Source organism: Parasteatoda tepidariorum, chromosome 1 (assembly GCF_982258835.1).
Source record: "Parasteatoda tepidariorum strain Cologne lab strain chromosome 1, Ptep-v5.0, whole genome shotgun sequence".
Taxonomy (NCBI): Eukaryota; Metazoa; Arthropoda; class Arachnida; order Araneae; family Theridiidae; genus Parasteatoda; species Parasteatoda tepidariorum.
This window is the reverse complement of record NC_141755.1, coordinates 49,410,845-49,427,390: the sequence shown is the minus strand read 5'-3', so window position 1 is coordinate 49,427,390 and position 16,546 is coordinate 49,410,845. Positions and strand designations below refer to the sequence as shown.

Below are 16,546 nucleotides of genomic sequence, written 5' to 3'. Positions count from 1 at the left end.
TTCTCGTTTGTATGAAATATACCTATGCTAGAAACACTTTTTTTATTTAAATTTCTTCAATTTTCTTAATTCTACGTTACAAAATGGGTTGTTTTTACAGGTCGTATAAAATTTAGAACTATTCTGCTTATCAGTTTCATTTTCATCACAGTTTACAATTCTAACTATAATTTTAAGTCTAACTATAATTTTAATTCTAACTATAATTTTTTTAACTATAATTTGTAGAGTCCTCAATTGAGAAAAAAAAAGATATTCTTCGTGGATGCATTAAGAACTTTTCATAACTTTAATTCTTATTCTTTTCTAATTATTTTACCAAAACTCTTTATTTTGAAAAATCACAGTATAAACCAGAAGTAATTTATATTTTTATACCTAGTAACGAAATATAAAAAAAATTATTACTTTTATTGTTACTTCTCTTTTATGTAAGTGCATAATATACTTAGAATATTTAACAGTTCCATAAAGAAATAACACTTTATCAAAGTATTATTATAATTTTTAATTTTAAATACTTTTTTTTCCTTTACTTTTTTACTAAAGTTCATGGAATTAACCAGGGTGCGTAACCAAATTATTCAACAAAAAATAAGCACCTTTTAAGCACTTTTCAAGCACTCAAAAATATTTTTAAGCACTTTAAAAAAACATCATAATTAGGCAGGGTTGGAAAGTTTTTGACAATTGACGGTTTTAACTTGTTTTAACCGTCATGTAAAAAAAACCTTTTGGCATTGTTTTTGATAGTTGTCAAAAATCATGAACAATCTGAACTGTATCTTTTTGCATAATTCGAAGCGAAAATCAACACAGTAAAGGAAAAATCTCATTTTGAAAAAGGGAAAATTAAGCACTTTTTAAAAACACCAAATGAAAAAAGCATCTTTAAGGGCCTTTAAAAAACAAAAATCAAAAATAAGCACCTTTAAGCACTTTTTAAAAACGCTACGCTCCCTGATTAACTTAAATATAGTTACAGAAGTTTTGACCTTTTTTTTTAATTTTTAGTATTACTTCTATTGGATGTTCCTTAATAATAATCAGATTTTTCTAAAGAAGTTTTCGTATTTATTTTTAGATTCTCCCCAAAAATTTCGACAAAATCTTTCTTTTAATTTTGTAGAACTCAACAAATGAGAAATATTCGTTTAACGCTCGCTTCTATTTCCTTAATTCATTCAAAAAAATAAAGTGGCAGCCGGACATCGTCCTGGCAACGATGCACTTCTAGACCCAAGGCCTCCAATCTGGCACGGAGCCGGACATGTATTGATTCGGACTGCCGGCGGGCCAGACATATATATATATAGGGGAATACATTATGGAAGTGGAACCCACCACTCATCCCCCCCCTACAGCACGATATCTGATTTCGTGTTGTCAATTGTTCCTTCAATTATGTTTACATTCGATAGAGACTTCGAATTATGTCGATATCTAATGCACTCTCGGATTGAAATTCCACGTTGAATCCTGAATGTAATTCTATGGATTTGTAATTCCACTGGTACTGTTAATTTAATAGGAAATGTACTAATTACTCTGCTGAGTAGCACGCGACACAGATGAACGAACGTCCATATTCATGTTGCTTCATCAATGGCATATCTTGAAATGAAAACATCAGGAAGCAACAGTTGTGAATAAAGTTTAATACCAGTAAGAAATAATATGATAAAACTTCATAAGTTTATAATTTTACACTTGACACTCAATAGTTGATAACTATATTCTATGATTTATGAAACATTATATTTATTATATCCTAAAATCAAAATTTTGCTCAGCAGATTGAAATTCCAATTTGAATCCTGAATGTAATTCTATGGATTTGTAATTCCACTTGTACTGTTAATTTAATAGGAAATGTACCAATTACTCTGCTGAGTAGCACGCGACACAGATGAACGAACGTCCATATTCATGTTGCTTCATCAATGGCATATCTTGAAATGAAAACATCAGGAAGCAACAGTTGTGAATAAAGTTTAATACCAGTAAGAAATAATATGATAAAACTTCATAAGTTTATAATTTTACACTTGACACTCAATAGTTGATAACTATATTCTATGATTTATGAAACATTATATTTATTATATCCTAAAATCAAAATTTTGCTCAGCAGATTGAAATTCCAATTTGAATCCTGAATGTAATTCTATGGATTTGTAATTCCACTTGTACTGTTAATTTAATAGGAAATGTACTAATTACTCTGCTGAGTAGCACGCGACACAGATGAACGAACGTCCATATTCATGTTGCTTCATCAATGGCATATCTTGAAATGAAAACATCAGGAAGCAACAGTTGTGAATAAAGTTTAATACCAGTAAGAAATAATATGATAAAACTTCATAAGTTTATAATTTTACACTTGACACTCAATAGTTGATAACTATATTCTATGATTTATGAAACATTATATTTATTATATCCTAAAATCAAAATTTTGCTCAGCAGATTGAAATTCCAATTTGAATCCTGAATGTAATTCTATGGATTTGTAATTCCACTTGTACTGTTAATTTAATAGGAAATGTACCAATTACTCTGCTGAGTAGCACGCGACACAGATGAACGAACGTCCATATTCATGTTGCTTCATCAATGGCATATCTTGAAATGAAAACATCAGGAAGCAACAGTTGTGAATAAAGTTTAATACCAGTAAGAAATAATATGATAAAACTTCATAAGTTTATAGTTTTACATTTGACGCTCAATAGTTGATAATTATATTCTATGATTAATGAAACATTATATTAGTTATATCCTAAAATCGTAATTTTGCTCTGCAGATTGAAATTCCAAGTTAAATCCTGAATGTAATTCTATGGTTTTGTAATTCCACTGGTACTGTTAACTTAACAGGAAATGTACTAATTACTCTGCTAAGTAGCACGCGACACCAATGAATAAATATTCATATTCATTCTGCTTCATCGATGGCATCTCTTGAAAAGAAAGCATTAGGAAACAACGATTTTGAATAAATTTTAATACCAGTATGAAATGTGATAAAACTTCATCAGTTTAAAGTTTTACACTTGACGCTCAAAAGTTGATAATTTTATTTTATGATTTATGAAACATTCTATTTATTATATCCTAAAATCGAAATTTTGCTCTGCAGATTTGAAATTCCAATTTAAATCCTGAATGTTATTCTATAGATATGTAATTCCACTGGTACTGTCAGCTTCTGAAATGAGCTAATCACTCTAAAGAGTGGCATGCGACGCCGAACATCCATATTCATGTTGATTTATCAACGAGATATCTTGGAATAAAAGCATGGCGAAGCAAAAGTTTTTTATAAATTCAGCTACCCCAAACGTTATGTAATAAATAAAAAAACTTCATTAAGTTATAATTTCATTCTTAACGCACAATATTATAGTTATATTCCATGAAATATGAAGCATTATATTTATTATATCTTAAATCCAAAGGTTTTCTCTGCAGATTGAAATTTCACGTTGATCCTAGAATATAATTCTGCAGATTTGTAATTTCACCGGCACTGTTAACTTTATAGGAAATGTACAGGTAACTTTACCGAGCAACACGAGACACAGATGAGCACCCATGTTGAATTAATAGAATATGAAATCATTTAAAATGAAAGCACTTAGAAGCAACAGTTAGGAATAAATTTTAGTGCCATTATGAAATGGCATGAGACTTCATCGTATCGCCCGTACTGTAAAAGAGTGAGGATCAAATTACGGTAAAAAAAATATCGGCACTCAGGATGTCATTACTTTCTACCGTAAAATTCATTTGCACCGCCAAGTTTTACAGAACAAAACAGAACCATAATTTTTATAGTCATATTTACTGTAAAATCACTGAATCGCTGCAATATTATAAAGATTAGCGTAAAATTTACAGTTCAAAACTTTGTGATAAAAAAGGATTTTACGATTTAAAAAAAATAAATTTTACGATAAAATATAATTTGCGATAAAATGGATATTACGGATGCTGCACTCAGTCTGCTAGTACTTTTTATCTTAACTTGATCTGGAATTATTTTACAGTGTGTATTTAAGGCTCGATATTTAACGATTCTCTTCCAAGAAATAAGAAAAATATCTTAATTCAATCTTGAAATTTGATACTTGATACTGAAGGCAAAGTAACCGTTTGAAGATAAAATTTAAAAGAGGTTCCAAGCGAAGGGTAAATGTATCTCAGTTCCACAAGACCACAAATTCCCAACCTCTGGTGAATCTCCGCCCACTTAAGTGATAAAAAATTTTCAACACAGCTCCGAAAAAAAAACTTTAAAATAGTTTAACGAATTAGTTAAAATAATTTTTTTAATCATATCCTTAACTAATAAACAATTCTCATTGACTAAAGCTTTTAAATCAGAAATATTATTTTTATCAATTTTTTACGAAAGTAAAAAATTGATAAAAATACTTAAAAGTGATTGACTTAAAAGTGCTTTCATAATAAATAAATTCAAATTATCACTTTGCAATTAAAATAATAGATTAAATATTATTTTTAAAGATCAATTTAATATTTTATATGGGTCTGTGAAAAAAAGGTGATATGATTCAAGTAATGTAATCTAGTCAACTTGCAATCCATCATTAGTGTTCCCCAGTATTCTATTACTGAATCAATTATATTTCAATATATATATAAAATATTATTCAAATATATTCATCATACAGCATTAACAATTGTTTGAGAAATAATAGCAATTAACATTTTGGAATAATTATATGCTTTTTCTTAAGAAAATCAGTAATAATTTATACCTTTCTTATAAAATCTATATTGTCTTATAATTTCTACAAGTATTTATAGATTTGTATTACTATGAAATATTTAAGAAAAAATAATAATAATTTATGTCTTTATTTTAATTATATCATTTTTCTTGAGAAAAGCAATAATAATATGTATCCTTTAATATTTATATCATTTTCCAAGTATACTTTTGCCAATTTTTAATATATATATATATATATATATATATATATATATATATATATATATATATATATATATATATATATATATATATATATATATATATATATATATATATATATCATAAATGAAAATCATAAAAATTAACATTTTACAGATTTTTACTTTATCTATTAAAAGATTAAATTAAGACTAATTACTGGTAAACTGGTAATTGGCTTCATAATCTATGAAGCAAAAATAAGTAAAAACTACGATTTATTAACTTTTCCGTAATGTATTCAACTTTATTTAATGTTCTTTTTAAAACAGTAAATTAAAAACACCGTATTAATTTATTTTTAAGCCTGCATATGAGGAGATAAGAGAATCATACTCAATAAAACCTAATTATGATTAAAATAAATAAAATACCAAGTATGTTTAATCAACACACTAACTTCACAACAAAAAAATTAGCATAATTAAGCTTCATTAAAAAAAGGGAAAAGAAGATGTCTCCTTTATTTATGTTATTAGACTCATTCAAATGTTAAACGTTCCCATAATAATTAGAGAACAAACAATGTATCTAATATTAAACAAACAAATTTTAAAATAAACTCTGTCACGATGGAAAAAAATTTAAAAAAATAGTAAACAATAAAATTTGAAATATTTTTGTTCATTTATTGTTTAAAGTATAGCTAGAAATTACTATCAATAATTAAACACAACGTTTAGAAATTTTTGTGTTTTTGTGAAATAACAAAAGCCCAATTTAAAACTACTTTACAAATCCAACAAAGGTTTGAAAAAATATTATCAGCGGTAAAACAAAAAACGTTTTGTCAATTAAATTATTCATTTTTTTTCGTTCCGTTATATTTTTAGTTAATATTATTTTACAAGGAAAAAATCACATCTTAAAAATTATTTTAACAAGTTTGAAACAAATGTGGCTATTTTTTCTCGAGAAAAATTTTAAAAAAATGCATGCCTTTCATTAAAAACCGTTTATTGACCGAAATTAAATAAATTAACAATGCAGTTGTTTTCAATTTAAAGTATTATATTTGTTTTAAAAAAATTAAAAGGTTTGGTTTTAAAACCAGTTTAGTTGATTGTCAAAAACTTTTTATCGAAAATACGAAAAAAAATTACAAAAAGCATTATAAATTAAATTTTAATTTGAAAACAAAACCTAATTTTCATCATAAATCCATTAAAAGTCTTTCATAATTTATTCTTTCGCACAAACATAATTTATGTAAGGGATACTGGGTTCACTCATAAAAAGTGGTTCCAAAAATTACACATAAAATAATTTCAACTTTAGAGTTTAATCCGTCCTATGTAATTGGATGTGCTTTTTCAAAAGTATAAGAACAAGATTTTTGGTGCACATCTGTTGCAGTTATTTTTTAAGAAAACCCACTGATTACAGTCGAAATAAAAACAGTCAAACTTGCAAGCCACAAACTTATTTTTAACATCTTTTTTCATTTCTAAATATTATTATATTAAATTCAAAAACAACAAGGAACTCAGAAATTAGCAATTATTTATTTGAAAAATCCGAAATATTTACAATATTTTAAAACTTTATTTAACTAGCAATGATCTTATCTTGCATTTTGTAACTTTGGTATATATATATATATATATATATATATATATATATATATATATATATATATATATATATATATATATATATATATATATATATATATATATATATATATATATATAAATAAATAAATAAATATATATATATATAAATATATATATAGATATATATATATAGATATATATATATATATATATATATATATATATATATATATATATATATATATATATATATATATATAGATAGATAGATAGATAGATAGATAGATACCCCTTTCCTTTTTATATCATTATCAAATCATTACCAAAAGTAATTTTCTTAAATATTTTCTAATATTTTGGGGGCCCTCCAACCATTATAATATCCCTTTATTGATATCATTATAAATTATAAATGAACAATAGTAAAATTTTCGCAAATATGTTTTCGGTAATTTTAGAGAGCCTACCAACTATAAGATATTTAAGAATGCATAACTCTAAGCATATAATTTTTATACATAAATCAATTAAAATTATTTTTAAATATTTTGCACTAAAGGTTTTGGATATTTAGAAACAGTTTTCAATAATTAAAAAAGTAGCAATACACATATTGATATCAAAAACCTTTCTCCCCTCCTCCCAATCTTTTGATAATCGATAATAAACTATTATCAATTATCCTAACCCCTTCCATATCTTAAAGATTTAACTATATGCATGAAAGAAACGGTCCCTAACAGACGTATCAAAAAATCATTTCAGAATGTGAATTATATGTTTTCCTGCATTGCAATCCTTAATGGAGGAAAAGTGTACCGAGGAAAAACTTCTGTGCAGTCAAGTAAATGGGCAAAGCCCGTGAACCGCTCCCGAAATTAAAAAAGTTTTATATGATGTGAAAAGCATTGTATTATGAGTGGGAAATATCACTTTTTTAAATGTTTCCTGACGTAATTTTTCCTTGATCTTTTCCTGTCGACTACAGTTAATAAATGTCCACTACAACCACTGATTTTAGTACTATAAGAATACACCCTACAGTACTTGCGTATTGCATACAGTACTTGCGTACTGCGTACAATTTGTGTGTATTTTATAAAATAAAAGAATGTTTTAGTTTGTAATGTTTACAATTATAGTTATTTATATTGAAACAGTAAATCATGATACAAATCAAATCATCACCATTTGAGCGAAAATGTTATATACATGTAGTGAGTATTTAGAGCTTTAAATTATTATTGATTACATGGTACATAAATTCGAAGGGATTTATCGGAATGCAACATCTGCTTAAAAATAATTCCTGAGGCAAAAAAAAAATTCTCATTAACATTCAATTTCACTGAAAAAGGTGAATTTTTTGAAAAGAAGAAGTAAGTCTCTAGATTTTAGTAAATTATAGATTTTAAAATAAATTTTTTTAATAAGAACTCAATGAGAAAGTTAAATAAAATTAAATAATATAAAAAAACTGAAGTGCATTTCCTACTTAACATTAATTTTCTGGGGAAGAAAGTTAGAACTAGGACGATTAAGAGATTTTGATGAACACTTCAATTTAAAAATTCCAATAATTATATCCTTTTCTTTTTTATACTATTCTTATAAAAAAATCTATTTAATAAATATTCAACAAAATTTTGATGCATATTAAAGTCTGTAAAAAGAAAGTCCACAAATTTCGTAAATAAACCTGCAACTAATGTTAACTAAGCCAAAAGAACAAAATACTCCAGCATTTACGAAAATTGCACGTCCCCTAAAATATGAAAGTAAAGGGTGAAATAGGAGGAAGGAGAGGTGTAAAAATGGAATGAAAGAATGCCAAAGTGACGCAGCGGAGATGGCACGATCGTAATAAAAAACGAACGTAATGCACTGATGTAACGTAATAAAGTGGAAAAGAAAGAAAACTAAATGCAAATGAACGGAATAAAGTAAAGGTAGTTCGCGCGATATTAAAATAAAAAAAGGACGGGAAAATAATGAAATAAAAAACAATAAGTACATCTATTATTTGATCGGTTGTTGGGAAAGGTCAAGGCAGTGTAGGACTCCATCCATGCCTGTTGACCTTGACTTCCTCTTTGATACTGTGTTAATCGTTCAACACGCTATTTGATTTGCCGGCATCCGAATTTATCTCACGTGCACGTATATTTACCCGTTACTTTCTTACCTGTCTTATGACTAGTCCAGATTCAACAGACTACTGACTGAGTTAAAGATTAAAATATCGTCTGCCACTCTGAATTGCAAACAATATTTTATATTGCTAACTGCAAACGATATTTCTGCTTTTTTATTTAAACAGCAAACGATATTTGTTCGGAACAGCATTTTTCACGACATAATTAATTCTTCAAAAATAAAATTCTGAATTTAATACAAAAGTTGAACATAATAATTCATTCTGTACAAATTTAAAAATGTGTACAAATTCGATGATCGAATTCCAAATCCAGTCTGATATCGAAATTCAAAATCTTCCAGTCTGAATCCGAAACCAAAGGTTTCACAGAATGTACTTTGTATGCTGCTTGTTCCATTTTATAAATTCCATTTTGAAAAGAAAACGGCATACATACAAAGCGAGACTAAAATATATAAGAATTAAGGCCTGGCGTGGGCCCCTAGTAATAAATAGAATCATTTTACTTCAGTTGAAAAATTGGTAATGCCTTTTGTGTAAGTTAGAGTATTATAAAAAAAAATAAAGAATAATTAATTAGAAGTTCTAAAAAAGTTTTTTTACAAAAAATATGGAGCGTAAATCCTAATGCAAATATACCTAATATATTAATAACATTATTATTAATAACATATATATTATGCACACATATAGCTTATATATTTCTAATATACATTAATAAATAATAAATTTAGCATAATAAATAAATAAAGCAGTAAGCAAATTAGATTTTGAAAATAGATTAGCCTTTCCCTATTTATAAAGTCTTCATCAGAAAAGTCCTACCTTTAAAATAATTATAAATTGCAATATCAGCAAACGAATAGTTAAATCCTGATATTTATTACATACAACTACAGAATGCCAAGAAAATGCATCGAAACGATTCAGTACATAATAGACATCCATTCCTACACTTTATTTTTTAAAAAAACAGGAAGTAATATTATAATTTAAAAATTTAAAAGGTACAATAAGTATTTATGATACGTAAATAAACAAATAAGGCAAATTTTCTACTTATTTAGGAAAATGTTCTTATTGAAAAAACCATTTCGAAATAAGGGACAAGTTGTGCTGCTATTAACTTCAGATAATTTGCATAGTACCTATCTCAAAACATTACGATGGAACCTTTTGACACAAAAATATCTCTGTTTGAAAAATGGGGTTTATTTCTATATTGTTACAAACTAAATATGCAAAGTCTATTGAGACTAGTTAAAAGAATTTTTAACTAGTCTATGTTTTATGTTGAATGCAAGAACATTTGAAATTTAATTTGAACCTCTCCTGTCATATTGCTTGCTTCACCCCTGAAAGCAAACTGAAAAACCGACGCAATTGACATGGCAGAATGTTACTCTCAGAACTCAATTCTTATCCTTTTGATGCAAATTTGTATCAAAATTTTGATGCATTTTGATGATTCACCGGTGCCCATTTTATATTTTTTTTTGCTGACTCTCTAATAGCAAACAAAAATATATTTTGTTTTTTTTTTAATTGTAAAAAACGATCTAATAATTGAATTGTTAATTCAGCTAACTTGTATGATACCTATCTGAAAACAATACAAAGGGACATGTGTATATAAAAATATCTTTTTTGCAAAAAGTGGGGATTATCTATCTCTATTTAAGCGGCAACCACAAGCAACCTTTAAGGAAAAACAACCCGTTTTTTCTTAAAGCTTTTACACTTAAATCAATCGAGTTTAAATAATGAGTAAACTTAATCTTCCATGTTACATGCAATGCCGATCGGACTGTGTAGTGATCGGGGAGCTGAAGAAGGTCTTGGGGTCGATACCCGGACAAGGCTAGGATGTTCTTTCATTCTCTATTCTATCTATCTTCATTGTGAGAGTAACGTTGGCCCACCTGAAAGAGTGGCCAACAAATTTACCTAAATGGCAAGCGACAAACAGGTGAGCATTGGGAAAAAATGAGACATGCAATTAAAAAATTAGGCATGCTTATTTAACAGGAAAGTATTATCAAATTTCTCAAAATCTCACGAGTGCGACTGACTTTTATTTCCAACTGAGAAAAAAAATATCGTCAAAACTGCCAGAATATTTAAACATTTACCGTGTTTCTGGCTCTAATTGAACACCAAAAAGTTCAGAAATTTGCATAGAAGCACTTTGGTAATAAGATTGGGAAAATTAACAATAAAATTTGATATATGTGATCAAATTTGGTAATTTTATCATGCTTAAACATTTATTCGGTTAAATTTATTTTTCAGTTTTGTAATTTTTACTAATTATGAACTGCCATTTTTTAAAACCAGAATTTCTGGTAAACTTATCTTTATGGAAAAATTGCTAAACGAAATGAAATATGAATGGAAAAATTACCAAACGAATGGTAAAATACCGTATATTTTGATTTTTAACCAGAAGCATTTTTTTTTACCAAAAATGTCATTACTACACAATAAGGTAATTTTACCAAATTTTTTCTCCGTCCTAAAAATAAATTTAAATGTAAGCATATTTTTTAAAAAAAATATTACATAAAATTCTATTTATTAGTTTTATAGGATAATATTTAAAAAAATTAAAAAAAAGTAGTTTTAGAGTCAATTCTAAATCTAAAAAAATTTCCCGCTGTTGTAAGCAACTATAATAAGACCTCTTTAAATTTCAACATTAAACTTCATAAATTTATTATTCTCAAATATAATTTATAATATTAAATAGGTAAAAAAAAATTTCTTTCTTAAAAAATATTTCCCTCACAGAAATCACAGTTACATAAAAATTCCACATTTTAAAACAAATCAAGAATTAAAATTGTCACCAAAATTATTACTCAATCCCTTAAATTATTATGTTCTATGTTTTTTAACCCTTAATTTAATGAACGAAGTTCAAAGAAAAAAGAAAAATCATAGCTCTTAGTTAAAAGATAAAAATGCATTTCAAATGCATAATAAAAGCTAAATTCGAGAAAATTCAGGACATCTTTTAAAATAATAACTTTTTATTAGTAAAATAACATTTCCAAGCTATTTCTTTCAATAGAAAAGCACTATATATATAGCAATATATTTTCACAACTATTATGTATATAGATCAAACACTTTATTTATCGTTTGAATGCAGAACTTGTTTATTTTTATCTTTAATAAAATTTAAATATGCAAATAATAATTAAAAATACTTCAGTATAAATCTTTAGTTAAGAAAATAATTTAACAGTAACCTTTATTTAATTTGATGTATCACGTTATAAATTTTTGAACTTTTATTGTAAAAATATGTTCAGTGCGTTAAAATTAACATATTTCAAACCGGAAAATTGTTTCTCTTCGACTATTCATTTTAAATGTTTGATTATTTGAAGTACACGTTTGAGTTCTTTTGGTTTGCAACATATAAAAGCTGCGATATTAAAGTTTAAAGAATACTTTTTTTGACAATTTTGATTTTAAATTTACATGCTATTACATTCTAAAATTTCGAAGCTGTAATTTTTCTGGAGTTCATTTAAATGTTTAAGTACCATTCTGATTTAATGAATTAAATATAAATTTAATAGCACAAAATTTTGGAACTTTTCTAAGACATCAATAAATTTGGACGAAGATGCAGATTAATCTGATTTTTTTTTCAGGAAATGTTGCATCGAATTGGAAAGAAAAAAAGATTTGATTTTACATTCAAAGTTAAGAGGTTAATTTTAAAGTATTTCTAGTTAAGTGAGAACATTTTGCCTTGATGAGAAGAAAGGCTTGTGGAGATCAATGATAAGTCACATTTTCAACACGAATTTTAAACATACTCGTTTATCCAAAGCATAATTCAATGTAAACAAATTTAAGTTTATACTTATTTAGTATTTTTTGTAGTTTAATTTAACAATGATTGAAAACATTTGCATTTCAATATTCACATATATTTACATAATTTTTATCTCTTATCTGACTTATCTGACAAAATCTAAAATTAGAACGGAATCGGTAAAATAATTCTAAAGAAGTGAAACTTAAAAATACGAACATTTTCAAATTTCATTATTCAGTTCTGAGTAATTAAATTTAAATTTGGTCAGTTTCGACTAAATTTCGTATTTTTCCATTTTCCAGTTCCAGACAATTCAAAATTTCTTTGACCAATAAAATATATAATATATAAGTTTTAAAAAATTATATTTTACAAAAAATTCTTTTTGGATAAACAAGCTTTAAAATTGTGAGCAAAATTCTTTAAATTCGCTAAATAAATCCACAGATATAGAGAAATATATTAAATTTGAAATTATCATTAAGAGGAAATTATCATTAAGAGGAAATTATCATTAAATTATCATTCAACCGCTCGCCCATCTAAATTTTTAGGACCATATTGACCAGATTAACGGTTCCTCCCCCCTTTCATATTTAAATAGTTAACTATCCAATCCGATTTTTATCCAACGAAAACAATTTATGTATTTTTAGAGAACTTATATTTTGTGTGTCTATTTCATATTTTAAAATATCTTCACTAACTTTTTAAATATTTAAGATTAGCCTCTTGAATAATCAAGATCGTAATTTAGTACGTAAATATCCGATTATTGAGTCAAAAATATTTAAGGTATTTCATTTTTTTTTATTTAAAAATGTACTGTTAATTAAATGTTTTATTTAGCTAATTTTAAGTACGGGTCAGTTTCACTATTTTGGAGTGTCATATTTACAAACTTTAAAATCATACAACACAATTTAAAAAAACTAGCACTTCAAATATCTTTATTAAAAAACAATTCTTAGTGTCATTTACTTTTACTCCAATTTTAAGTAATTTTCTCCGCAATTTTCTCTTAAAATTAAAAATTGGTTGTTACGAACGTTACACAATATATTACGCCCGTAACAGAAAATTTTTAATTTTTTAGAAAAATTTCAAACATATAAAAGTTTCTAAAAATTGGAATAAAAGTAAATCACACCAATACTCATTTTTACAAAAATTATTAGAACTGCTAAAATATATTTAACTGAAACATAAGTTTGCCAATAGGACATTCGTAAATGGTGGGACTATCTAAATGTCTAATTTAGTGCTATCTTGATGTTTGTCTCGATAAGTTGAAGGGGTTTGGTATCCCTTCATTTGATAAATTAGTATTCATTTGGTATTTGAATAAATTAATAATGATAATAGTAATAAAAAAAAATTTTAATTGATCAAAAGAGGTTTTTTTTTAATAGAAGATTTAACGATATTCGGCCATAGATAACAAAAGGCTTCAGTGCCTTGTGTTATATCCTTGTAAAAATTGTGGTAACTAATAAAGTTCCTATTAGAAAACAAAGCTTGGTAATAGTTTATAAATAATAGTAAATAAGGATAAAAGAAAGCAAAGGATAAGACTCATCTTTGGGTAAAGTGTGGCTTATCACTATGTTGCCTATATTTTATCGATTTTCTAATATTTGTACTTTTCAATTTTTGTACATTATGACATTCCACAATTATAAATTTTTTTATTTTGTCTTAAAAATGAATAATTCAAATTATTTATGATTATAATACATAACAATTTAAGCTCAATTAAAATAGAACTGATTTTTTAAACTATATAAGCTACATCAAATATATAAGCTTAAATAATTCTACAATTCTAGAATATTAAAAGAAAAGGATATACATAGAGTTGTATGATGAATATTTAGTATGTATTTAGTCATACATTTTAAAATGTATAAGACAAATGATATATATGTCTTATAGATGTATTTGAAAGTCAAAAATATATAAACATGTTTCATCGCTCATTTTGTTATAAAATTTGGCCAAAAACTCAATTGGATAATTATAAGAAAACCAATAAAATAAATTTGAAAGTTATAATTCTCGTATGTTAAAAATCGATTTCATTTGATTAAAATTAATTTCATAGTCAGAAAATGAGAAATAAAAAACAGTTTTAGTTCTAGAAAACAGACCGTACATAATTTCTTTAATTTTATTTACACCTCGACTTCTGTTTGACTTTTAAAAGATCTTTACGATTTTACTTCTTTACCCCTTAATAATATTTTAAAACTATCGCTATAAGGTCAAACTTCAGTTTATAATAACTGAAACATTAGAATAATGCATCAATTTAAAAAAAAACTTAAGTGCAACTTCGCGAATTTTACATCTTTTTTTAACATATTTTTAACCTTATAGCTGAAGGCCTTGGGACAAAATAAAGTAATAAGCCACACTTTTCCAAAGGTAGGTAACGCTTATTTTTCTTGGTATACTTTACAAAGAGTTTTAGAGATACAAAGGTTAAGTTTAAATAAAAACTGTTCCTCAGTACTGTTTCTAGATAGCTACTTTTTCATCAGATCCGGAAATTCCATTAGATAACATTAATGTCAATATAGAAATCGAGGAACAGCTTAAAAATGTGACTTATCATAATATATAAGCCCTTCAATTTGGACATTATTGCGACAAATTTATGACGTTACTTTAACAGCCAAATTACAGAATTTTAAAAATAAATTATTAGTTATATTGTAAGTACTAGCAGTGCACATTTAGTATGCTACTAGTTTTCCTTGACTACCATATACTAAGGACTAGTTAAGTTTAGATTCAATAAGATTAATTCATTCTACTTTCATATAATTTTATTTATAAATGATAAAAACCGTCAGATTTTTTTCTTCCATTAACTTTATCTAAAATTCTACAACTCCTTAATGTTTCAAGTTGTGTGATTTCTTCCAAATGCATCTTCACTGGTTTGAGATAGGTGATTTTGCCAAATTTATCTTTAAATTTCGAACACTACTTATTCTAAATGTACTATCAATGCTTTAAAAAGTGTGAAAAGTTTAATTTTATTTCCATTAAGATAAACATTATTTCTAGTTGAGTGATTACATAAAAGAATTGCATTTATGATTTTGAACTTATGAGTGTATTTTGAAATTATAATAATGCACAATTGCATTATTATAATTTTAAAAACAAAAAATTTAAAACGTAAAAAACATCGTTTCAGGTTTTGTTAAACATTTTGAACTATGAAGTCAGAGACATATATATTTCTTGTAACTTAATTTAGAGGAATTTTTTTTTCGGAATTTTATTTCATTGTAAATATATTAACAATTAGCTCACCTGAATTGTTTTTAAATCAAGAGCTAGTTGTTGGAGACGGGAAAAACTGGCACGTCATTCGTTTTAATCTTATTTTTTGTTCTTTCCAGCATGTCAATAGTTCGATCATTTTTTTTCCACCTGTATTTATGCCTGTGCACACGTGCAATTGTCATCACTTTCTCAAATACGGCCTTGACAACAATATGTTCCGTAAATGTTCTTTTTTCGTCAGAGTTGCGCAGACGATATTATAGGAGAAGAACGAGAGAAAAATTCCTATGGAAAAACTTATATCGGGAGAATAAAAAAGTTCCGAAACTATCAAACGCTCTTATTACTGGGAAGAAATAATAATAAAAAATAATAAACAATTTCAGTTCCGTCCACAGCTTCACACATATCGCCATCGACGGCGTCTGGCCTTCTGAGATGCCCACTTCTAGGTTCTCCTATGACGCAGTGGTGTTAACTACTATAGCGCCATCTATAAGACAAGATATGGGTTTCGTGTCTGATAAAGAATAGTTTCGTTTTCAAAAGAAAGTTTCTGTTTCGCATTGGTTCATAAAATGTCGTGAATAATTTTTTTTTCCTCCTGAACAGGAAAAAAAAATTATTCCGTTAAAAATTTATGTTTGTATTATTTTATAGTTTATTTATTTCAAGTAAGGAAATATGGAGCT

At 26.3% G+C, this 16,546-nt stretch overlaps 1 long non-coding RNA gene across 1 annotated transcript in view; it reads right to left on the bottom strand.

Annotated features, from left to right (window-relative positions):
- Positions 1–16,304, bottom strand: part of LOC147816442 (uncharacterized) — a 419,310-nt gene extending 403,006 nt beyond the window's left edge. Inside the window, exon 1 of the long non-coding RNA XR_015433603.1 lies at positions 15,882–16,304. This is a non-coding gene — a long non-coding RNA (uncharacterized LOC147816442). The remainder of the gene's footprint in view (positions 1–15,881) is intronic.
- Positions 16,305–16,546: the final 242 nt, after the last annotated feature.